Below are 25,462 nucleotides of genomic sequence, written 5' to 3'. Positions count from 1 at the left end.
CTTTTCGGAAAAAGCACATTTTGCAATATTCTGAGTAGATAGTTCGCCATCACGGGCTAGCTAATTTGACACCCACCAAGTTTGGCGTTCACTAAACTCAGAATTACTATAAGAAAAATTGGATTACCTTTGCTGTTCTTCGTCAGAATGCACTCCCAGGACTTCTACTTCATCCACAAATGTTGTTTTGGTTCAAAATAATCCATAGTTATGTTCAAATAGCCTCTGTTTTGTTCTTGCGTTCAAGACACTATCCGAACGGTGATGCGCGGACGCGTATCGTGACAAAAAAATTCAAGATATTCCATTACCGTACTTCGAAGCATGTCAAACGCTGTTTAAAATAAATTTTTATGCGATTTCTCGTAAAATAGCGATAATATTCCGACCGGGAGACGTCTTTTTCGTTCAAAGACTGAAAATGTAAAATGGCCTCTACATGTGCACGCGCGCACCCGTCTCATTGTTCTCAGATCGACCACTATCCAAATGCGCTACTGTTTTTCAGCCAGGGGCTGCAAAGTCATCATTCAACGTTCTGGCGCCTTCTGAGAGCCTATGGGAGCCTTAGAAAGTGTCACGTTACAGCAGAGATCCTCTGTTTTCGATAGAGTGTAGAAGGCCAAGAAATGGTCAGAGAGGGCACTTCCTGTACAGAATCTTCTCAGGTTTTGGCCTGCCATATGAGTTCTGTTATACTCACAGACACCATTCAAACAGTTTTAGAAACTTTAGGGTGTTTTCTATCCAAATCAAACAATTATATGCATATTCTAGTTTCTGGGCAGTAGTAATAACCAGATTAAATCGGGTACGTTTTTTATCCGGCCGTGAAAATACTGCCCCCTACCCGAGAGGTTAAATCCACTTCAATTAGTTTAGATGAAGGGGAGGAGACAGGTTATAGAAGGATTTTTAAGCCTTGAGACATGGATTGTATATGTGTGCTATTGAGGGTGAATGGGCAAGACAAAAGATTTAAGTAACTTTAAACAGGGTAAGTAGGTGCCAGGCTCAACGTTTTGTGCGTAGGCGGTGCGTGGATAAAATCACTGGGCAAACCAAGCCAGATAATTGCGTTGTTTGCTCTATAACCTGTTAGTTCATGTGCCTTGCAACCATGACATCTAGGCCTAAGGCTGAGACAATAAGACAGTGGCAGAATAAATTCAGCCACACCTTTTGTTTCATCGCAAAACCGGAGAGCAACTTCTTGTCCACAAAGCATATTGCATGTAGCAAACAGTTACGTGACCTACAGCATGGTCAAGCCGGTTAATGTTTTCGGACTACTAAACATCTATTGATTTAGAACCACGGCGAGTTACCTCAAGTCATAAAGAAAACAGGAGCTGCCTCCACTATCAAATCACCTATGCTTAGTCTAATACAGTGACAACTAAAAGATACCGAAAACAATTTAGTCCAACGTTAGCTAAAAATGATGTGGCTGTCCATGGTTCTGATTTGTGTGCGTTCGTGCAAGTGGACAAACATGTAGACTCACCATACTTGTAGAGGAACAAACGCCAATCCCATCCTCTCTTTCTTGCTGACGAAACGGTCTATGACTGTCATACAGTTCATGCTTTTGTTTTTTGTTCACCTAGGCTACCTGGCTAAAATGCTTGCTCGCTAGCTGAACTTTCTTTCATGGGCAACATTATCTAGTTAACACTAGCATGCTATATCTTGAACTTTCATCCTCTCAGGCCAGGGGCACAACGTATGAATTTATGGTTGGATCAGAATCGCCATTATATTCATTGGCCAGTATGGAGAATTAAGTAAAACGACAAGTCCAAATCCCTATCTCCATCCATGGCTAATTTAGGAAAGGGACAATTTTAGCTAGCTAGCTGCCGGAGGACAAAACAGCAAGACCCAACAATTCTGACACTTTGTTGCGCCAGGACAATTCACAGTTGAGCTCACTCAGTTTAGCTCAACGCTGACTGGCTTTTATTTTATACTTTTTAATTTTTTTTATCGAGATGCCAAATGCTCACTGGCATCCATTGTGTTCAATGCTATGGGTGGCAGCAATGTCATACTTTTTGACCAGACAGCATCAGATGGCGTACATACAGGGGCACTGTTTCACTTGTTCTGATTCTTTCTCCGGTTAGATACATAGATACATTCAGCCTCTTGCCAATTTGAAGAACATTTTTATTTGAATTTATACATTTTTGTTACGTTTTTGGGGGAAGCCTGGCTTCCGTTGGCAACCATTGATACCTGCATCCCTGTGGAATGCTTTCGACACCTGGTGGAGTCCATGCCTTGACCAATTGAGGCTGTTCTGAGGGCAAAAATGGGGGGCAACTCAATATTTGAAAGACGTTTTAATGTTTTGTACAGTCAGTGTATATTGTGTATCGCCCATAAATTTGAAAACATTTAACCTCTTACATCTAGACGTTCCGCTACCGGAACACCTGCTCCAATATCCAATGATGGGCGTGGCGCCAATTACAAATTCCTCAAAAATACAAAAACTTCAATTTTTCAAACATATGACTATTTCACAGCATTTTAAAGACAAGACTCTCCTTTATCTAACCACACTGCAGCACTAACCTTTGATGATCTTCATCAGATGACACACCTAGGACATTATGTTATACAATACATGCATGTTTTGTTCAATCAAGTTCATATTTATATAAAAAAACAGCTTTTTACATTAGCATGTGACGTTCAGAACTAGCATACCCCCCGCAAACTTCCGGAGGAATTTGCTAACATTTTACTAAATTACTCACGATAAACGTTCACAAAAAGCATAACAATTATTTTAAGAATTATAGATACAGAACTCCTCTATGCACTCGATATGTCCGATTTTAAAATAGCTTTTTGGTGAAAGCAGATTTTGCAATATTCTAAGTACATAGCCCAGCCATCACGGGCTAGCTATTTAGACACCCGGCAAGTTTAGCACTCACCAATATCAGATTTACTATTATAACAGTTTGATTACCTTTCGTTGTCTTCGTCAGAATGCACTCCCAGGACTGCTACTTCAATAACAAATGTTGGTTTGGTCCAAAATAATCCATCGTTATATCCGAATAGCGGCGTTTTGTTCGTGCGTCCCAGACACTATCCGAAATGGTAAATCAGGGTCGCGCGCATGTGCAATTCGTGACAATTTTTTTTTTAATATTCCATTACCGTGCTTCGAAGCATGTCAACCGCTGTTTAAAAGCCATTTTTATGCCATTTTTCTCGTAAAAAAGCGATAATATTCCGACCGGGAATGTCCGTTTAGCTAAACAGAGGAAAGAAAACAAAGCTTTCGGTCGACGCGGGCACGAGCCTGAGTCTCACAGTACTGTAACCAGCCACTACCCACACTGCTACTTTGTTTCAGCCAGAGCCTGCAAAGCCACGATTCAGCGTTTTGCCGCCTTCTGAGAGCCTATGGCAGCCGTAGGAAGTGTCACGGGACAGCTAAGATCCTCACTCTTCAATAAACAGAGACAAGAAGAACGACACCTTGTCAGACAGGCCACTTCCTGCATGAAATCTTCTCAGGTTTTTGCCTGCCATATGAGTTCTGTTATACTCACAGACACCATTCAAACAGTTTTAGAAACTTTAGGGTGTTTTCTATCCAAAGCCAATAATTATATGCATATTCTAGTTACTGGGCAGGAGTAGTAACCAGATTAAATCGGGTACGTTTTTTATCCAGCCGTGAAAATACTGCCCCCTAGCCATAACAGGTTAAATATGATTATTAGGCCATATCGCCCAGCCATACCAGGAGGATGACCACTGACTATACCAGGTTGCTTGGCTAAGCACCACAGCAACAGATGGTCCACTTCAAGGGCGCAGTGTGTATAACCTGCCTCGTGGGCATGACTCCTCTACAGGGAGGGATGGTCTTGCCAGACGAGATTAGCTCAAGATCTTAATGGAGTGTGTGTTGATGCCGTCTGTGTGTGAATGGATGTGTAGACTAATTTGGGGTGTTGGTGAGAATTGTAAGTAAACCAGCAGGGTTAAACCTATACCTTTTCAAGAAGATGACCAGACTAGAATTCATTTCATTCAGACCTTACTTCCCATCAGTCCCACCCTCTCTCTCAAACAAATGCACACTCACCACACCAGATTACAAGCATGCTACAGCTGTTATTTGGAAAGGGTGGAAGCCAGTCCTTATGTTGAAAGTTAGGAAGGTTTTAGACAACCAGTTGTAATTCTATAGCGAAGGAAACTAAACTCACAGGGTTTTTAGAATGGCCGTTGTTTACACAAATACACAAACAAAAAAAAACAGTTTGAAATCCAAATTGTCTTATTTTCCAATCTTCACCTGCATTGATGCTCTTGAAATGGTATGGGCATCAAGTCATTGCTTGTTTAAATGGCTCTGTAAGGAACATGGACAATAACATATTTTTCTCTGGCCAACTTTCATGGAAATTGTCCATTGAACACGAGGCGTCAGTAAGTAGATAGACAAGTCTGACACTTCAAATCAAATTTATTTGTCACATACACATGGTTAGCAGATGTTAATGTGAGTGTAGCGAAATGCTTGTGCTTCTAGTTCCGACCATGCAGTTATATCTAACAAGTAATCTAACAATTCCACAACTACCTTATATACACACAAGTGTAAAGGAATGAATATGTGCAAAAATATATGAATGAGTGATAGCCGAACGGCATAGGCAAGATGCAATAGATGGTATAGAGTACATACATAGATGAGTAATGTAGGGTATGTAAACATTATATAAAGTGGCTAGTGATAAGTTGATTTAAAAAATATATATTTTTTTATTTTTTTATTTCACCTTTATTTAACCAGGTAGGCAAGTTGAGAACAAGTTCTCATTTACAATTGCGACCTGGCCAAGATAAAGCAAGCAGTTTGACACAAAACAACACAGAGTTACACATGGCGTAAAACAAACATACAGTCAATAATATAGTAGAAAAATAAGTCTATATATACAAAGTGAGCAAATGAGGTGAGATAAGGGAGGTAAAGGCAAAAAAGGCCATGGTGGCGAAGTAAATACAATATAGCAAGTAAAACACTGGAATGGTAGATTTGCAGTGGAAGAAAGTGCAAAGTAGAATAATGGGGTGCAGAGGAGCTAAATAAATAAATACAGTAGGGGAAGAGGTAGTTGTTTGGGCTAAATTATAGATGGGCTATGTACAGGTTATTAAAGTGGCTAGAGTTGAGTCTGTATGTTGGCAGCAGCCACTCAATGTTAGTGATGGCTGTTTAACAGTCTGATGGCCTTGATAGAAGCTGTTTTTCATTTTCTCGGTCCCCACTTTGATGCACCTGTACTGACATCGCCTTCTGGATGATAGCGGGGTGAACAGGCAGTGGCTCGGGATGTTGTTGTCTTTGATCTTGTTGGCCTTCCTGTGACATCGGGAGGTGTAGGTGTCCTGGAGGGCAGGTAGTTTGCACCCGGTGATGCGTTGTGCAGACCTCACTACCCTCTGGAGAGCCTTACGGTTATGGGCGGAGCAGCTGCCGTGCCAGGCGGTGATACAGCCCAACAGGATGCTCTCGATTGTCCACCTGTAAAAGTTTGTGTGTGTTTGGTGACAAGCTGAATTTCTTCAGCCTCCTGAGGTTGAAGAGGCGCTGCTGCGCCTTCTTCACAACGCTGTCTGTGTGGGTGGACCATTTCAGTTTGTCCGTGATGTGTACGCCGAGGAACTTTAAAACTCTCCACCCTCTCCACTACTGTCCCGTCGATGTGGATAGGGGGCTGCTCCCTCTGCTGTTTCCTGAAGTCCACGATCATCTCCTTTGTTTTGTTGACATTGAGTGTGAGGTTATTTTCTTGACACCACACTCCGAGGGCCCTCACCTCCTCCCTGTAGGCCGTCTCGTCGTCGTTGTTGGTAATCAAGCCTACCACTGTAGTGTTGTCAATGTATGGGAAGCCATCAGCCATCAGCCTTTATCTACATAGTGTTATCTGTTCTGCTCCTGTAGTACAAAAAGGGGAGAATAGGATACATTTTCTACTACGAGAGGATTGTGTGCGTTTCTCCTCCCACTCCAACTCATCCAGTGTGTGCTACTGTAACAGTTACTCATCTAGCCTAAACCTACGTCACTCACTGAAACTACATTATTCATTCAAAGCGTCTGCTCCTGTGAGTGTTTCCAAGGACAAACGGCTGCTTCACTTCCACATCACCCAGAGAGATTATTTTTGTTTTCTGCACTAAAAAGCATCTGCATATTTTCAGTAGTGCGGTTTGACAGTTATAATGTCCTTTCGGAAATAATTTGTTACAGCCTTGTACTAAAATTTAGAAAAAAATGTTATCCATCTGCACACAATAACCCATAATGACAAAGCGAAAACATGTTTTGTGAATTTTTTTCGAATTTATTACAAATAGAAAAACATACCTTATTTACGTAGTGAGGGGGGGAAAGTATTTGATCCCCTGCTAATTTTGTATGTTTGCCCACTGACAAAGAAATGATCAGTCTATAATTTTAATGGTAGGTTTATTTGAACAGTGAGACAGAATAACAACAAAAAAATCCAGAAAAACACGTCAAAAATGTTATTGATTTGCATTTTAATGAGGGAAATAAGTATTTGACCCCCTCTCAATCAGAAAGATTTCTGGCTCCCAGGTGTCTTTTATACAGGTAACGAGCTGAGATTAGGAGCACACTCTTACAGGTAACGAGCTGAGATTAGGAGCACACTCTTAAAGGGAGGGCTCCTAATCTCAGCTCGTTACCTGTATAAAAGACACCTGTCCACAGAAGCAATCAATCAATCAGATTCCAAACTCTCCACCATGGCCAAGACCAAAGAGCTCTCCAAGGATGTCAGGGACAAGATTGTAGACCTACACAAGGCTGGAATGGGCTACAAGACCATCGCCAAGCAGCTTGGTGAGAAGGTGACAACAGTTGGTGCGATTATCCGCAAATGGAAGAAACACAAAAGAACTGTCAATATCCCTCGACCTGGGGCTCCATGCAAGATCTCACCTCGTGGAGTTGCAATGATCATGAGGACGGTGAGGAATCAGCCCAGTACTACACGGGAGGATCTTGTCAATGATCTCAAGGCAGCTGGGACCATAGTCACCAAGAAAACAATTGGTAACACACTACGCCGTGAAGGACTGAAATCCTGCAGCGCCCGCAAAGTCCCCCTGCTCAAGAAAGCACATATACATGCCCGTCTGAAGTTTGCCAATGAACATCTGAATGATTCAGAGGACAACTGGGTGAAAGTGTTGTGGTCAGATGAGACCAAAATGGAGCTCTTTGGCATCAACTCAACTCGCCGTGTTTGGAGGAGGAATGCTGCCTATGACCCCAAGAACACCATCCCGACCGTCAAACATGGAGGTGGAAACATTATGCTTTGGGGGTGTTTTTCTGCTAAGGGGACAGGACAACTTCACCGCATCAAAGGGACGATGGACGGGACCATGTACCGTCAAATCTTGGGTGAGAACCTCCTTCCCTCAGCCAGGGCATTGAAAATGGGTCGTGGATGGGTATTCCAGCATGACAATGACCCAAAACACACGGCCAAGGCAACAAAGGAGTGGCTCAAGAAGAAGCACATTAAGGTCCTGGAGTGGCCTAGCCAGTCTCCAGACCTTAATCCCATAGAAAATCTGTGCAGGGAGCTGAAGGTTAGTTGCCAAACGTCAGCCTCGAAACCTTAATGACTTGGAGAAGATCTGCAAAGAGGAGTGGGACAAAATCCCTCCTGAGATGTGTGCAAACCTGGTGGCCAACTACAAGAAACGTCTGACCTCTGTGATTGCTAACAACGGTTTTGCCACCAAGTACTAAGTCATGTTTTGCAGAGGGGTCAAATACTTATTTCCCTCATTTAAAATGCAAATCATTTTATAACATTTTTGACATGCGTTTTTCTGGATTGTTTTTGTTGTTCTGTCTCTCACTTTTCAAATAAACCTACCATTAAAATTATAGACTGATCATTTCTTTGTCCGTGGGCAAACGTACAAAATCAGCAGGGGATCAAATACTTTTTTCCCTCACTGTAAGTATTCAGACCCTTTGCAATGAAACTCGAAATTGAGCTTGTGCATCCTGTTTCTATTGTTCATCCTTGTGATGTTTCTACAACTTGATTGAAGTCCACCTGTGGTAAATTCAATTGATTTGTACAGAATTTGGAAATCAACACACCTGTCTATAAGGTCCCACAGATGAGTGCATGTCAGAGCAAAAACCAAGCCATGAGGTTGAAAGAATTGTCCGTAGAGCTCGGAGACAGGATTGTGTCGAGGCACAGATCTGGGGAAGGGTACCAAAAAATGTTGGCAGCCCTGACGGTCCCCAAGAACAGTGGCCTCCATTTTTAAATCGAAGAAGTTTGACTCTTCCGAGAGCTGGCCAAACTGAGTAATCAGGGGAGAAGGGTTTTGGTCAGGGAGGTGACCATGAACCCCATGGTCACTCTGAAAGAGTTCCTCTGTGGAGATGTGAGAACCTTCCATAAGAACAACCATCTCTGCAGCACTCCACCAATCAGACCTTTTATAGTAGAGTGGCCAGACGGAAGGCACTCCTCAGTAAAAGGCACATGACAGCCTGTGTGGAGTTTGCCAAAAGGTGCCTAAAGGACACTCTGACCAAGAGAAACAAGATTCCTGGCCCTGAAGGCCAAGCATCACGTTTGGAGGAAACCAGGTACTGCTCAACACCTGGCCAATTCCATCCCTACAGTGAAGCATGGTGATGGCAGCATCATGCTGTGGGGATGTCTTTCAGCCGCAGAGATTGGGAGACTAGTCAGTATCGAGGGAAAGATGGACGGAGCAGAAGTACAGAAATCCTTGATGAAAACCTGCTCCAGAGTGCTCAGACTGGGGCGAAGGTTCACCTTCCAACAGGACAACGACCCTAAGCACACAGCAAAGACAACGCAGGAGTGGCTTCAGGACAAGACTCTGAATGTCCTTGAGTGGCCCAGTCAGAGCCCAGACTTGAACCCGATCGAACATCTCTGGAGAGACCTGAAAATAGCTGTGCAGCGACACTCCCCATCCAACCTGAGAGGACCGCCATTGAAGAATGGGAGAAGCTCCCCAAATACAGGTGTGTCAAGCTTGTCGCGTCATTAGAGTTGCACATTTTGGGGAATATTCAGATGTGGAAACTTTCCGTGGGAATTAACGGGAATATATGCATATTAATACCATTTAAATGTAGATGTTTTTTTCATTGGCTAGTTACCATATCATATGGAGAAAAACAAACCTTTTACCTTATCATAAGTAGACATAATTGCAAATGATTAAATCCTATCAATAGGAAAAAAACGATTTAGTTACTAATTTAACTTTAATTAAATGAGTTGTCTTCGCATGGGATGATTTCGCTGAACAACAAAAGGGAATATTGAATGATCCGCAACGATCCATCGCATCTCCCAAAAACGTTTTCAACATGCAGCTGTAAAATGATAGTTAAGAAACTAAAGCTGTGGTTGTCTTCCTCTCAGGCTTCCATGTCTTCTCCCTGGACCTCCTCAATGTCCACCTCTTGAACATCAGACTCTGGGGCCTCATCTTCACTGTCACTTTCCAACCTTGTTGAGGATGGCTCGTTGTCAGGCTCAAAAAGCCTCAAATTTGCACGGATGGCCACCATTTTTTCAACCCTTGTATTGGTCAACCTGTTGCGTACTTTGGTGTGTGTGTTCCCAAACAAGGACCAGTTGCGCTCTGAGGCGGCTGATGTTGGTGGGATTTGGAGGATGATGGAGGCAACAGGGGAAAGAGACTCAGATCCACAAAGTCCCTTCCACCAGGTGGCTGATGAGATATGTTGGCATATTGCATCTCCATCCCAAAGCCCTTGCTTGGAAGTGTACTTCGCCAGACTGCCTAGAACCTTGCCCTCATCCAGGCCAATGTGGCAAGACACGGTAGTGATGACACCATAGGCCTTGTTGCTCTCTGCACCAGACAGGATGCTCTTGCCAGCATATTTGGGGTCCAACAAGTACACTGCGGCGTGTATGGGATTCAGGCAGAAGTCTTTACGCTTTTTGATGTATTTCAGAACTGCAGTTTCCTCTGCTTGAAGCAACAGTGAAGTGGGCTGGGCAGTACGGATTTCTTCTCTTACATCTGCAAGCAGAGTCTGAACATCAGACAGGATGGCATTGTCTCCCTCAATCTATAGCAGTAGCCATTGCACGGGTTTCAGGAGTTTCAGGCTGCTTACCACTCTCTCCCAAATACATCATCCTGGAGGATCCTCTTGATGGGGCTGTCCAAATCGGCAGACTGTGATATGGCCATTTCTTGGGGAGACTCCTTCCCCTCCAGGAGACTGTCAAACATGATGACAACACCACCCCAACGGGTGTTGCTGAGCAGCTTCAATGTGGTGCTCTTATTCTTTTCACTTTGCTTGGTGAGGTACATTGCTGATATATGACCCTTCACATGCCTAACCATTTCCTTGCCTCTCTTGTAGAGTGTATCCATTGTTTTCAGTGCCATGATGTCCTTGAGGAGCAGATTCGATGCATGAGCAGCACAGCCAATGGGTGTGATGTGAGGGTAGGACTCCACTTTAGACCAAGCAGTCTTCATGTTCGCAGCATTGCCTGTCAGCAGTGCAAATACGTTCTTTGGTCCAAGGTCATTGACTGCCTTCAGCTCATCTGCAATGTAGAGACCTTTTTGTCTTGTCCCTCGTGTCTGTGTTCTTGTAGAATACTGGTTGAGTGGTGGAGATGATGTAGTTAATTATTCCTTGCCCACGAACATTCGACCACCCATCAGAGATGATTGCAATACAGTCTGCTTTCTCTATGATTTGCTTGACCTTCACTTGAACGCTGTTGACCTCTGCATTCAGCAAATTAGTAGATACACACCTCCAACCAGACATGGTGTATGCTGGGCGTAGAACATTCAGAAATCTCTTGCAATACACGTTGCCAGTGAGCATCAGAGGTGAACCAGTTGCATACACACCTTAGCTACGTACCTCCATTGAGTCAAAATAACTTCTGATTCCAGGAGGACTGTGAGCTGTTGCTATCGATAAGGTGTCTGATTCATCATTTTCACCTCGAATAGAAGTAGAGGGACTTTTGTCAGCGGTCGCTTGTTGTCAGCGCTGAGGGAACTTTTATGTACTTGGCCAGATGATTCTACATCTTTGTTGCATTCTTCACATATTTGGGGCGGAAGGCAGCCTAGTAGTTAGAGCATTGGGCCAGTAACCAAAAGGTTGCTAGATTGAATCCCTGAGCTGACAAGGTAAGAAATTTTGTTTTGCCCCTGAACAAGGCAGTTAATCCACTGTTCCTAGGCCGTCATTGTAAATAAGTATTTGTTCTCAACTGACTTGCCTAGTTAAATAAATCAAATACGATTTGGCACAGTATTTACAAATGTACACAGCTTTTCCTTCTACATTAGTTCCAGTGAAATGTCTCCACACATCAGATAGTTCCCGTGGCATTTTCCTGTAAAGATTGGAAAAAAGAGTAAAATAACAACATACAATTCCATGTACAGATAAATAGTTAAGCAGTGAGATTAAACAACTCCTTTGTAAGATAAATGTTTTAAAATGAAACATGTATGGAAACAGGTGAATTAACACTCCTCAGTTAGCAGGCACTAGCAAGCTAAAACCCACATGGTTGCAAAAACTAACTAGCAGAAATTGTTGAGAAGTTAGAAATGTTTTAAACACACTTTGCTGTAGGCTACTATTTACTAGTTAACTTACATCTAGACGTTCCGCTAGCGGAACACCTGCTCCGATATCCAATGATGGGCGTGGCGTGAAATACAAACTCCTCAAATCCAAAAACTTCAATTTTTCAAACATATGACTATTTTACACCATTTTAAAGACAAGACTCTCCTTTATCTAACCACACTGTCCGATTTCAAAAAGGCTTTACAGCGAAAGCAAAACATTAGATTATGTCAGCAGAGTACCCAGCCAGAAATAATCAGACACCCATTTTTCAAGCTAGCATATAATGTCACAAAAAACAAAACCACAGCTAAATGCAGCACTAACCTTTGATCTTCATCAGATGACACTCCTAGGACATTATGTTATACAATACATGCATGTTTTGTTCAATCAAGTTCATATTTATATCAAAAAACAGCTTTTTACATTAGCATGTGACGTTCAGAACTAGCATTCCCACCGAACACTTCCGGTGAATTTACTAAATTACTCACGATAAACGTTCACAAAAAAACAAATTATTTTAAGAATTATAGATACAGAACTCCTTTGCAATCGCGGTGTCTGATTTTAAAATAGCTTTTCGGTGAAAGCACATTTTGCAATATTCTGAGTAGATAGCTCGCCATCACGGGCTAGCTATTTTGACACCCACCAAGTTTGGTACTCACCAAACTCAGATTTACTATAAGAAAAATTGGATTACCTTTGCTGTTCTTCATCAGAATGCACTCCCAGGACTTCTACTTCAATAACAAATGTTGGTTTGGTTCCAAATAATCCATAGTTATATCCAAATAGCGGCGTTTTGTTGTGCGTTCAAGACACTATCCGAAGGGTGACACGCCCGGCGCGTTTCGTGACAAAAAAATTCAAAATATTCCATTACCGTACTTCGAAGCATGTCAGACGCTGTTTAGAATCAATTTTTATGCGATTTTTCTCGTAAAAAAAAAAAAAAAGATTATATTCCGACCGGGAGTCGTTGTTTTCGTTCAAAGACTGAAAATGTAAACATGGAGTCGTCTCGTGCACGCGTGCGCCAGTCTCATTGTTCTCAGATCGATCACTTACCAAATGCGCTACTGTTTTTCAGCCATGGCCTGCAAAGTCATCATTCAACGTTCTGGTGCCTTCTGAGAGCCTATGGGAGCATTAGAAAATGTCACGTTACAGCAGAGATCCCCTGTTTTGGATAGAGATGACAAAGAAGGCCAAGAAATGGTCAGAGAGGGTGCTTCCTGTTTGGAATCTTCTCAGGTTTTGGCCTGCCAAATGAGTTCTGTTATACTCAGACACCATTCAAACAGTTTTAGAAACTTTAGGGTGTTTTCTATCCAAAGCTAATAATTATATGCATATTCTAGTTTCTGGGCAGGAGTAATAATCAGATTAAATCGGGTACGTTTTTTTTATCCGGCCGTGAAAATACTGCCCCCTATCCATAACAAGTTAACAAAAAATAATGTCATGTAAAAATGTAATCAAAACTTACCAGAAAGCATGTAATCCTTGGCTCAGACAGTGTAGTAGTGTGGGCTCAATAGCATCTCATTAGTACATTTTTTTGCAAAAATGTCAACCTGTTTTTGCTTTGTCATTATGCGGTATTGTGTGTAGATTGTTGAGGGAAATCAATTTAATCAATTTTAGAATAAGGCTATAACGTGACAGTGGAAAAAGTGAAGGTGTTTGAATACTTTCTGAATGCACTGAGTCATGAACTGACAATTGTTATTTTTCTAAATCTTTTGGAAAAACAATTTTGCGTGATTTCAATGAATGGGGTGCGTGTATGTATCTGATAGGCTATACATTAAACCCACAACCTTGGGAAGGCTTGTGCCACCCTCTTACCAACATTTGACTGCATCCAGTCTTTTATGGGTGTTTGTTTACCATACTTTGTGCAGGTGAGGTTGGGCTATCTAGTAGAAATGGTTACATTAACTTAAATTGTGTATGATTGATTGTTGTGTACACTCCTGCTCCTCTGATGTCAAACAGGACAGGCTATCTAACCCTCTCCTTCACTCTGCTTCAAATTTAATAAGGTTTGACTTTTACGCTGTGATTACACACACACACACCCTAACAATGGGTCCCTTATGTTTTGCTCAGGAATGGTGTTCCTAGGCTGTTTTGCATTTTTACAATTTGCATCATGGTTATTTTCTGCTGTCACTAGGACGATCTCACCTCTGAGACAGCACAGGCCCCAGTGCGGGGGGGGCTGTGTTATGTTCTTCCCAACTCTGATTTCAGCAGTTTAGTGACATCTCAGAAGTGGGTCATATTTTCTCCCTCAGGCAACTTCCTACATACAGTTGAAGTCGGAAGTTTACATACACTTAGGTTGGAGTCATTAAAACTCGTTTTTCAACCACTCCACAAATTTCTTGTTAACAAACTATAAATGTCAGGAATTGTGAAACTGAGTTTAAATGTATTTGGTTAAGGTGTATGTAAACTTCCGACTTCAACAGTATATGTTCATTAGTAGATTCCCCATTCTACCTTCTACAATAATAAAAAAAATACCTTCACAGTTCCAGCACATAATACCTTGAGGAATCGAAAAAATGTCTTAGCTACTTTCGGCACAACCTGGTCTGCAACAATGATGTTGGTATTGAAATGTGTAATGGTGGTGTGGTGACGCTTCAATTCCAGCCAGACACACTCACACTGTTGTCACACACGGTTGTGGTGCGTCCTCTCCAAACACACCAGTGATCCCAACCCCCCTGGCACCTCCCTTTCCTGGTCCTCTCCGTTCCCCCTAACTGTGCTAGCTGACTGATCGCCTGCCTGCCTGTTGATCCTAGGAGGGGGATAGCCACTGATCCACAGCCTGGGAGAAGACCCACTACCTGTGGGGGGTTATATACAGAGAGGAGAGCCCTCAGCTGATCTACTACTATAGAGCACCAACTAACCAACCAACACTTGGGTAAGGACATAGGACCCTATGTTTCTCCTCTTCCTTATTTGACAGTCCTCCCCCTTCTTGAGTGTGTGTGTGTGTGTGTGTCTTTGTGTTTTGCCTCCTTTGTTTTTCAGGGCTGTGGAGTGGGGACCTCCCGCCCGCTGACAAAGCTGTTGTCATGGAGACGTGTCTGGGACTTTTGCAGCACAGTAATCTCCACACAGCAGAGAGGCCAATGGAGAGGGGCAGGGGGGGGCGCCCGGACGAAAAAAGGGGGAGTAGATGGGGGGGGGGGGGGGGGTTGTGTGAGACAAGGAGGGGCCCTGAGGTCTTTTTCAGATTCAGAGCTGTGCGGCGGTTAGGATGACAGAGCAGATTTAATTGTGTCCGACCAGCGTACACCCACACATAAACAACACACAGGAGTACTACAGGCTGCTTTGCGGTTAGGGTGTTCTTTGTGGACTTGGTGTTACTAATGGTGACCTTCAGTGCTTGTTGTACATATTGTTAATAGTTTTCTAGTCAGCATGTCTATTTTGTGACGCACAGCCCGTTAGTGCATGGCCAGAGGTTTGTGTGTGTGTGTGTCCAGCTCGGAGTTGGACTAACTACGTAGATAGGAATGTGACTGGCATGTGGAGAAGGGGGCAGATCCACGGATGGAGGGACAAAGGTTATCTATTCTCCTAGCGTCCGGGGTCATGTGACCAGCGCTGTGCCTGTGGGAATGAGTGGGAGGGGGAGAGAGAGACACTTGATTTGGCTGATGTTGGTGTAGAACCCTGCAGGAAGACAACCAACTTTTTCCACTGGTGCACTGGTGCTACCAACTTTTTCAGTTGATGGCACCAATCGCAACAATTAAAAATGAATAAATAATTGATAATGGCTTGTGTCCTATAATGTGCCCGCATTCCATACAGAACCAGGCTAATAATGAATATCCATCTTTTAAATTAGCTTCCCTTCTGTTCTTACCTTTATTTGGATAGATTTACCTTAACAGAAAAGACTGTTAAATTAAGTGCAAAATCTATTGCAGATTTCAAAGTGCCGTGTGTTCTTTTCTGCCAAATCATCTAGAGCAGATATTCCCAATGTCGTCAGGGGTACGCCAAATAAAAATGTGATTCGCATTTTAAAAACAAAAATATTTTAAAAATCTTCACATTTTCAAACAGTACATTTATATTTTCCAGCGAGGCTATACATTTGCGTGAGGTTTTTTCTATTGCCTGAGTAGCCTCGTTTCACTGCCAAAAATAAAATTAAAGCATCTAGTGTTCAGCGAAATAACAACACAATGTCAAATACAGGTAGCCTAGTCAAATAATTAACATCCGATCACATTAACCGTTACTCTCTCGAGGGCAACCTTCACTCTTGCACCGACATTTAAACAAAACATGACCATTTGAAAAATACTCGACTTTCGAGTAGTAAGATGTATAAAAGCAACAGATACCATTTAATAAGAAGCGTCTTATATGGTGAGCTACCGAGTGGCTAGGACAGGCAAGCCCCGTACTATTGTGGAGGACTTAATTCTTCCTGCTGCCGCAGATATGGCTGGGACAATGCTGGGGATAAAGGCCCATAAAACTATAGACAATGCCTTCATCAAACAACACTGTTTCATGACGCATCAGTGACATGGCAGGAAATGTTTTGTAACAATTACTGCTATGCATACAAGCCAGTGAATTATATGCGTTACAGCTGGATGAGTCAACAGACATGGCGGGCCTGGCACAGCTCCTGGTATATGTCCGTTACGTTTATGGGGAGTCAATTAAGGAAGACATCCTCTTCTGGAAACCAGGACAACATGAGAGGATATTTTTTAAGTACTCGATAGCTTTGTGACATCAAATAGACTTTGGTGGTGAAGATGTGTTATCTGTACTGCTGGCGCGAAAGCCGGGATATTGAGAAATACAGTGGTTCCTCCTTTAAAAGTTGCGAGCTTACGCCGCGGGACTTAGAAGTAATTTGTGGTTTAGTACGGTACCCTGCGTCACCACTTCATTGCTCCAAACCAGCGCAGGAGGGAGTTAGAGCACTGATTATTATAGGTCGACCGATTTAATGGGCATTTTCAAGTTTTCATAACAATCGGTAATCTGCTTTTTTGAATGCCGATTATGGCCGATTTACATTGCAGTCCACGAGGGGACTGAGTGTCAGGCTGACCACTTGTTACGTGAATGCAGCATCAAAATGACCTTGTGGCTGCAAGGAGCCAAGGTAAGTTGCTAGCTAGCATTAAACTTATCTTATATAAAACAACAATCAATCTTCACAAAATCACTAGTTAACTACACATGGTTGATTGTATTGCTAGGTTAACTAGCTTGTTCTGCGTTGCATATAATCAATGGGGTTGCCTGTTAATTTATCGAATCACAGCCTACTTCAACTTGATGATTTAACAAAAGCGCAGTCGCGAAAAAAGCACAATCGTTGCAATAATGTACCTAACCATAAACATCACTGCCTTTCTTAAAATCAATACACAAGTATGTATTTTTTAAACCTGCATATGTATTTAAAAGAAATGTAATGTTAGCAGGCAATATTAACTAGGGAAATTGTCACTTCTCTTGCGTTTAGTGCAAGCAGAGTCAGGGTATATGCAGCAGTTTGAGTCGCCTGGCTTGTTGCGACCTGTTGAAAGGCCATTTACTCCTAACAAAGACTGTAATTAATTTGCCTGAATTTTACGTAATTATGACATAAGATTGTGCAATGTAACAGTAATATTTAGACTTAAAGTTGCCACCCGTTCGATAAAATACACAACGGTTCCGTATTTCACTGATTTCACTCAATTTGACCATGTTAATGACCAAAGGCTTGTATTTCTGTGTCTGTTTTATTATATTATGATTAAGTCTATGATTTGATAGAGCAGTCTGACTGAGTGGTGGTAGGCAGCAGCAGGCTCGTAAGCATTCATTCAAACAGCAGCTCTTAGCAGTGCTGGGATGCACAGCGCTGTTTGACTTTCAAGCCTATCAACTCCCGAGATTAGGCTGGCAATACTAAAGTGCCTATAAGAACATCCAATAGTCAAAGGTATAGGAAATACAAATGGTATAGAGAGAGTTGCAGTACGCTGCAACTTTTAAAGGAGGAACCACTAGTGGAAACGCGCTTGCAAACAGTTGCATCCACCAAGAGGCTCTTGCTGCCAAGGGAATGCCTGACCGCTTGAAAGACGTTTTGAACACTACAGTACAAATGGTTAACTTTGCAAGATGTGGGCAGCGACCATGTAACGCTTTTACAACATACAGAATTGCGCTGGTTATCAAGGGGCAAAGTACACGTTTTTTTAAATTCAGAGACGGGCTCATAGTTTTCTTTACTGACCATAATTTTCACTTGTCTGACCGCTTGCATGATGACAAATTTCTCACACGACTGGCCTATCTGGGTGACGTTTTTTCTCGCCTGAATGATCTGAATCTAGGATTACAGGGACTCTCCAACTATATTCAATGTGCGGGATAAAATTGAAGCTATGATTAAGAAGTTGGAGCATTAACAAGGACAACACAGGTCTTTCCATCCTTGTTTGATTTTTTTTTTGTGCAAATGAACTCAAGCTTACGGACAATGTCAAATGTGATATAGCGAAGCACCTGAGTGAGCTGGGTGCGCAATTACGCAGGTACTTTCCCGAAACGGACGACACAACTGGATTCGTTATCCCTTTCATGCCCTACCTCCAGTCCACTTACTGATATCTGAACAAGAGAGCCTCATCGAAATTGCAACAAGCGGCTCTGTGAAAATGTAATTTAATCAGAAGCCACTGCCAGATTTCTGGATAGGGCTACGGTCAGAGTTTCTTGCCTTGGCAAATTGCGCTGTTAAGACACTGATGCCCTTTGCAACCACGTACCTATGTGAGAGTGGATTCTCGGCCTTCACAAGCATGAGAACTAAATACAGGCACAGACTGTGTGTGGAAAATGATTTAAGACTGAGACTCTCTCCAATACAACCCAACATTGCAGAGTTATGTGCATCCTTTCAAGCACACCCTTCTCATTAACCTGTGGTGAGTTATTCACAATTTTCGATTAACAAATAAGGTTTTATATGTAAGATGGCTAAATAAAGAGCCAAATTATTTATTATTTGTGCCCTGGTTCTATAAGGGCTATTTGTCACTTCCCAGGAGCCGGGTTGTGACAAACTCACACTCATTCTTATGCTTAATAAATGTATCGTATAGTGTGTGTGTGTGTGTGTGTGTGTGGGCAGGCTTACAATGATGGCAAAAAAACATTTGAGTGCGCGCTGACCCTGGTGCTAGAGGGGGTACGCAGCTGGAGGTTGAATGTTTGAAGGGCTACAGGACTATAAACAGTTTGGGAACCACTGATCTAGAGGTCAGAATAAAAAATTAAAAAACAATACTTGATATACCAAAATATCACTTCAACAAAAAAATGTAAATGGCTTATCCAATTCCAGGATAAGCAATTTACTTGCACCTTTTGATATTCCGCTCACTTTTATCCCTGTAACCATGAATAAACAGAATATTCCTATTTTACATTTGTATGGGTTAAATGGAATAGTGACACTGACTATAGGCCTATAAAGTCACATGTAGCATAATATAATATTAACTCCTGTAGAATTATGCATTTCTTGCAGTAAAATGATATAACTAATGTTAATTTTGTCACAGGAACAGGAGTGGGAAAATGTGAATTCTTTCAGCTTCTCTTGAGAAAATAGGAATGTGAGTGTAACTTGACTTTGACACTGTTATTCAAGCAGACAGTGTTCCAACCACACATAATATGTATCCGAGAGGAACTGAAGTCAGAAACATGTTTCATAGTTTTCTCAGCTTTTAATTTCCTTAAAACCGGTCAAACGGATGACATTTGGACATTTTGCACGGGAACAATCTTTCCACTTTAAAAATAGTTTTCTCTCCCCGGTCCCTAAACGAAAATGACAACTTTACCAATGTTAGAATGAATGCATTAGTAATCTATCGAAATACATTCTGGTGAGTACTACTTTATTTAGTCTTCTAGGGCAACAAGTTGACAGAGAAGCTGAATGTGTTGAACTATAGTTGACAAACACATGGCCAGCCATATGTCGGAAATTATAATGACCTACCAAATGTTGAAAATGATAAGCAGTAATGTTTCTAAATTAGAGGTGAAAGTAGATATTGTTATATCAGTCCATCATTACTTTGACTGACCTTCATGTCTTAATGTGGAAAATTTCAAGAACTTTGAAAGTTTCTTCAAGTGCAGTCGCAAAAATCAAGCGCTATGATGAAACTGGCTCTTATGAGAACCGCCACAGGAAAGGAAGACCCAGAGTTACCTCTGTTGCAGAGAATAAGTTCATTAGAGTTACCAGCACCTCCGATTGCAGCCCAAATAAATGCTTCAGAGTTCAAGTAACAGACACATCTCAACATCAACTGTTCAGAGGAGACTGCGTGAATCAGGCCTTTATGGTCAAATTGCTGCAAAGAAACCACTACTAAAGGACACCAATGAGAAGAAGAGACTTGCTTGGGCCAAGAAACATGAGCAATGGACATTAGACCGGTGGAAATCTGTTCTTTGGTCTGATGAGTCCAAATTTGAGATTTTTGGTTCCAACTGCTGTGTCTTTGTGAGATGCAGAGTAGGTGAATGGATGATCTCCACATGTGTGGTTCCCACCGTGAAGCATGGAGATGGTGTGGGGGTGCTTTGCTGGTGACACTGTTGGGAATTTATTTACAATTTAAGGCACACTTAACCAGCATGTCTACCACAGCATTCTGCAGCGATCCCATCTGGTTTGTGCTTAGTGGGACTATTATTTGTTTTTCAACAGGACAATGACACAACACACCTCCAGGCTGTGTAAGGGCTATTTGACCAAGAAGGAGAGTGATGGAGTGCTGCATCAGATGACCTGGCCTCCACAATTACCCGGCCTCAACCCAATTGAGATGGTTTGGGATGAGTTGGACCGCAGAGTGAAGGAAAAGCAGCCAACAAGTGCTCAGCATATGTGGGTACTCCTTCAAGACTGTTGGAAAAGCATTCCAGTTGAGATAATGCCAAGAGTATGCAAAGCTATCAAGGCGAAGGCTGGCAACTTTGAAGAATCTAAAATATATTTTGATTGAACACTTTTTTGCTTACTATATGATTCCAAATGTGTTATTTCATAGTGTCGATGTCTTCATTATTATTGTACAATGTAGAAAATAGTAAAAATAAAAAAATCCTTGAATGAGTAGATGTCCAGACTTTTGACTGGTACTGTAGTTTATTTTATTAAAACACAGGGGGGGATAAATGTTGACTGGCCCAACAATGATGAAGACTGAATGTCCAATGTTCTCTGCTGGTTATGTGAACTCACCGGGGATAAGGCTGATGCTCTCCGCTGGTGCCAATAACATAGGCTATAGGCTTCTGTTCAATTTAGTATAACTATGAAAGAGATTCGTTTTCATTGTCTTCTCTTTACAGCAATAAATATTTCCTTTCCAAACTATGATGAAATATTGCGATATGCCTTTCTTTTCACTGACAGACGCAACTCAACAAATTGCGGGCCCTTCTGACTGTAGGCAGTGAGATTTTAAAACAATCCACAGCTTATTCTTTTAAAAAAGCTAATAATCCTTTAGTGAAATCATGCTTTCTGGTGTAGTAACCTATTTTAAATGTATTTCTGTTTAGACAGGAGTAGGCTATATAATTTTGGCAATTTACTTTAGGGGAAACTTGGCTTATGGCCACTCCGCCTATGTCTAGCGTACTTTCAAAACTAGATTGATGCAAATAATCATGATTCTGCCAGCCTTTCCATCTACCCGAAGACTGTTAAGTTATCATTAGCATCACATATGGCTACACAAAGTATAGACATATAGGGCCTACACACAAAAGGGCGTTCCTGTGCCAATGTTGCTTCTTCAGAAAGTTGATTGATTTTTGGTTAATTGCACATTACTGTTTGAATAAATCATGTTGATAAAAAATGTAAGAAAATATTTGTGAACCAAAAATGTCACTGGCACCCTTGCGACCAATAAAATAAAGTGTGTTTCACTGCCAAGTCAAACAGTGGCAAATGTGACTGTTTTGGTCAGTATCAAACCCTGTTCCTGTGGTTACAACAAACTGTGTCCTACTGAAATGTGTTCTCTGTATACTGATACAGTGCAAGGTGACCCAACAGTCATGACCCCACTCGCTTGATAGAGATTATCTTTTAGGCCTACTTCTAATATGTACGGTTTAGATTAGGCCTACTTGTAGTGTGTAAGATTGATGTGTAAAACTGCAGAGATTTTTCACTCCGAAAACTTTGTGAGAGATCTGTTGGCGAGGGGAGTATGTCTGTGGGTTGAAAGTGCTGTGTGTGTGTGTGTGTGTGTGTGTGTGTGTGTGAGAGAGGGCGCTAAGGTTTGTTTGGGTTAAAACAGTGTGTAATATAAGGTGATAACAGAGCGACAATGGCGTCCTTGGTCTGTGCTATCTCAACCAGCTGGCAAACAGACTGACAGAGGGAGGGACCTGTAGAGAGCAGCAGAGAGGAAAGTAGTATTTTTTTTATTTATTTTTATTTCACCTTTATTTAACCAGGTAGGCAAGTTGAGAACAAGTTCTCATTTACAATTGCGACCTGGCCAAGATAAAGCAAAGCAGTTCGACAACATACAAAAACACAGAGTTACACATGGAGTAAAACAACATACAATCAATGATGCAGTAGAAAGAAAAAAAAATAATAAGATTATATACAATGTGAGCAAATGATGTGAGATAAGGGAGGTAAAGGCAAAAAAAATGCCATGGTGGCAAAGTAAATAAAGTATAGCAAGAAAAACACTGGAATGGTAGATTTGTAGTTTGAAGAAAGTTCAGAGATAAAATATAAATAATATGGTGCAAAGGAGCAAAATAAATAAATACAGTAGGGGAAGAGGTAGTAGTTTGGGCTAAATTATAGATGGGCTATGTACAGGTGCAGTGATCTGTGAGCTGCTCTGACAACTGGTGCTTAAAGCTAGTGAGGGAGATAAGTGTTTCCAGTTTCAGAGATTTTTGTAGTTCGTTCCAGTCATTGGCAGCAGAGAACTGGAAGGAGAGACGACCAAAGGAGGAGTTGGCTTTAGGGGTGACCAGAGAGGTATACCTGCTGGAGCGCGTGCTACAGGTGGGTGCTGCTATGGTGACCAGTGAGCGGAGATAAGGGGGGACTTTACCTAGCAGGGTCTTGTAGATGACCTGGAGCCAATGTGTTTGGCGACGATTATGAAGCGAAGGCCAGCCAACGAGAGACTTTCAGGTCGCAGTGGTGGGTAGTATATGGGGCTTTGGTGACAAAACGGATGGCACTGTGATAGACTGCATCCAGCTTGTTGAGTAGGGTATTGGAAGCTATTTTGTAAATGACATCGCCGAAGTCGAGGATTGGTAGGATGGTCAGTTTTACGAGGTTATGTTTGGCAGCATGAGTGAAGGATGCTTTGTTGCGAAATAGGAAGCCAATTCGAGATTTCACTTTGGATTGGAGATGATTGATGTGAGTCTGGAAGGAGAGTTTACAGTCTAACCAGACACCTAGGTATTTGTAGTTGTCCACAAATTCTAAGTTAGAACCGTCCAGAGAAGTGATGCTGGACAGGCGGGCAGGTGCAGGCAGCGATCGGTTGAAGAGCATGCATTTAGTTTTACTTGTGTTTAGGAGCAGTTGGAGACCACGGAAGGAGAGTTGAATGGCATTGAAGCTCGTCTGGAGGGTTGTTAACCTCTCTAGGCTAGGCGGGACGAATTCGTCCCACCTACGTAACAGCCACTGCAAGCCTGTGGCGCGATTTTCAAAACGTTAAAAATCCTATTACTTCAATTTCTCAAACATATGACTATTTTACAGCTATTTAAAGACAAGACTCTCGTTAATCTAACCACACTGTCCGATTTCAAAAAGGCTTTACAACGAAAGCAAAACATTAGATTATGTCAGCAGAGTACCAAGCCAGAAATAATCAGACACCCATTTTTCAAGCCAGCATATAATGTCACCAAAACCCAGAAGACAGCTAAATGCAGCACTCACCTTTGATGATCTTCATCAGATGACAACCCTAGGACATTATGTTATACAATACATGCATGTTTTGTTCAATCAAGTTCGTATTTATATCAAAAACCAGCTTTTTACATTAGCATGTGACGTTCAGAACTAGCATACCCCCCGCAAACTTCCGGGGAATTCGCTAACATTTTACTAAATTACTCACGATAAACGTTCACAAAAAGCATAACAATTATTTTAAGAATTATAGATACAGACCTCCTCTATGCACTCGATATGTCCGATTTTAAAATAGCTTTTTGGTGAAAGCACATTTTGCAATATTCTAAGTACATAGCCCAGGCTTCACGGGCTCGCTATTTAGACACCCGGCAAGTTTAGCACTCACCATAATCATATTTACTATTATAAAAGTTTGATTACCTTTTGTTGTCTTCGTCAGAATGCACACCCAGGACTGCTATTTCAATAAAAAATGTTGGTTTGGTCCAAAATAATCCATCGTTATATCCGAATAGCGGCGTTTTGTTCGTGCGTTCCAGACACTATCCGAAATAGTAAAGAAGTGTCACGCGCATGGCGCAATTCGTGACAATAAAATTCGAAATATTCCATTACCGTACTTCGAAGCATGTCAACCGCTGTTTAAAATCAATTTTTACGACACTTTTCTCGTAGAAAAGCGATAATATTCCGACAGGGAATCTCCTTTTCGGCAAACTGAGGAAAAAATCCCAAAGGCGGGGGCGGTCGGGGTCACGCTCATAAGCCCGTGTCCCTTGATCGGCCACTTGAGAAAGGCAATAATGTGTTTCAGCCTGGGGCTGGAATGACGACATTCTGTTTTTTCCCGGGCTCTGAGCGCCTATGGACGACGTGGGAAGTGTCACGTTAGAGCAGAGATCCTTAGTAAATGATAGAGATGGAAAAGAAGTTCCAGAAATGGTCAGACAGGCCACTTCCTGTAAAGGAATCTCTCAGGTTTTGACCTGCCATTTGAGTTCTGTTATACTCACAGACACCATTCAAACAGTTTTAGAAAATTTAGGGTGTTTTCTATCCATATGTAATAAGTATATGCATATTCTAGTTACTGGGTAGGAGTAGTAACCAGATTAAATCGGGTATGTTTTTTATCCAGCCGTGTCAATACTGCCCCCTAGCCCTAATAGTTTAACACAGTGTCCAAAGAAGGGCCAGAAGTGTACAGAATGGTGTCGTCTGCGTAGAGGTGGATCAGAGATTCACCAGCAGCAAGAGCGACATCATTTATGTATACAGAGAAAAGAGTTGGCCCAAGAATTGAACCCTGTGGTACCCCCATAGAGACTGCCAGAGGTCCAGACAGTAGGCCCTCCGATTTGACACACTGAACTCTGTCAGAGAAGTAGTTGGTGAACCAGGCGACGCAATCGTTTGAGAAACCAAGGCTACTGAGTCTGCGGTGATTAACAGAGTCAAAAGCTTTGGCCAGGTCAATGAATACGGCAGCACAGTATTGTTTCTTATCGATGGCGGTTACGATGTCGTTTAGGACCTTGAGCGTGGCTGAGGTGCACCCATGACCAGCTCTGAAACCAGATTGCATAGCGGAGAGGGTGCGGTGGGATTCGAAATGGTCGGTAATCTGTTTGTTAACTTGGCTTTCGAAGACCTTAGAAAGGCAGGGTAGGATGGAT

The 25,462-nt window shown here is 42.1% G+C and overlaps 1 protein-coding gene across 2 annotated transcripts in view; it reads left to right on the top strand.

Annotated features, from left to right (window-relative positions):
* The window catches only part of LOC106602535 (protein PALS1), a 60,721-nt gene that overhangs the window by 13,482 nt on the left and 21,777 nt on the right, over nucleotides 1-25,462 (top strand). The window contains exon 2 of one of the 2 annotated variants that reach the window (XM_014195210.3): nucleotides 14,581-14,705. The exons of the other annotated variant lie outside the window; for it this stretch is intronic. The gene's annotated coding sequence lies outside the window, so the exon portion shown is untranslated. The remainder of the gene's footprint in view (nucleotides 1-14,580; nucleotides 14,706-25,462) is intronic. 2 annotated transcript variants of the gene reach the window in all.

Source organism: Salmo salar, chromosome 01 (genome assembly GCF_965601325.2).
Source record: "Salmo salar chromosome 01, fSalSal1, whole genome shotgun sequence".
Lineage (NCBI taxonomy): Eukaryota > Metazoa > Chordata > Actinopteri > Salmoniformes > Salmonidae > Salmo > Salmo salar.
This window is presented reverse-complemented; position numbering and strand designations above follow the sequence as displayed.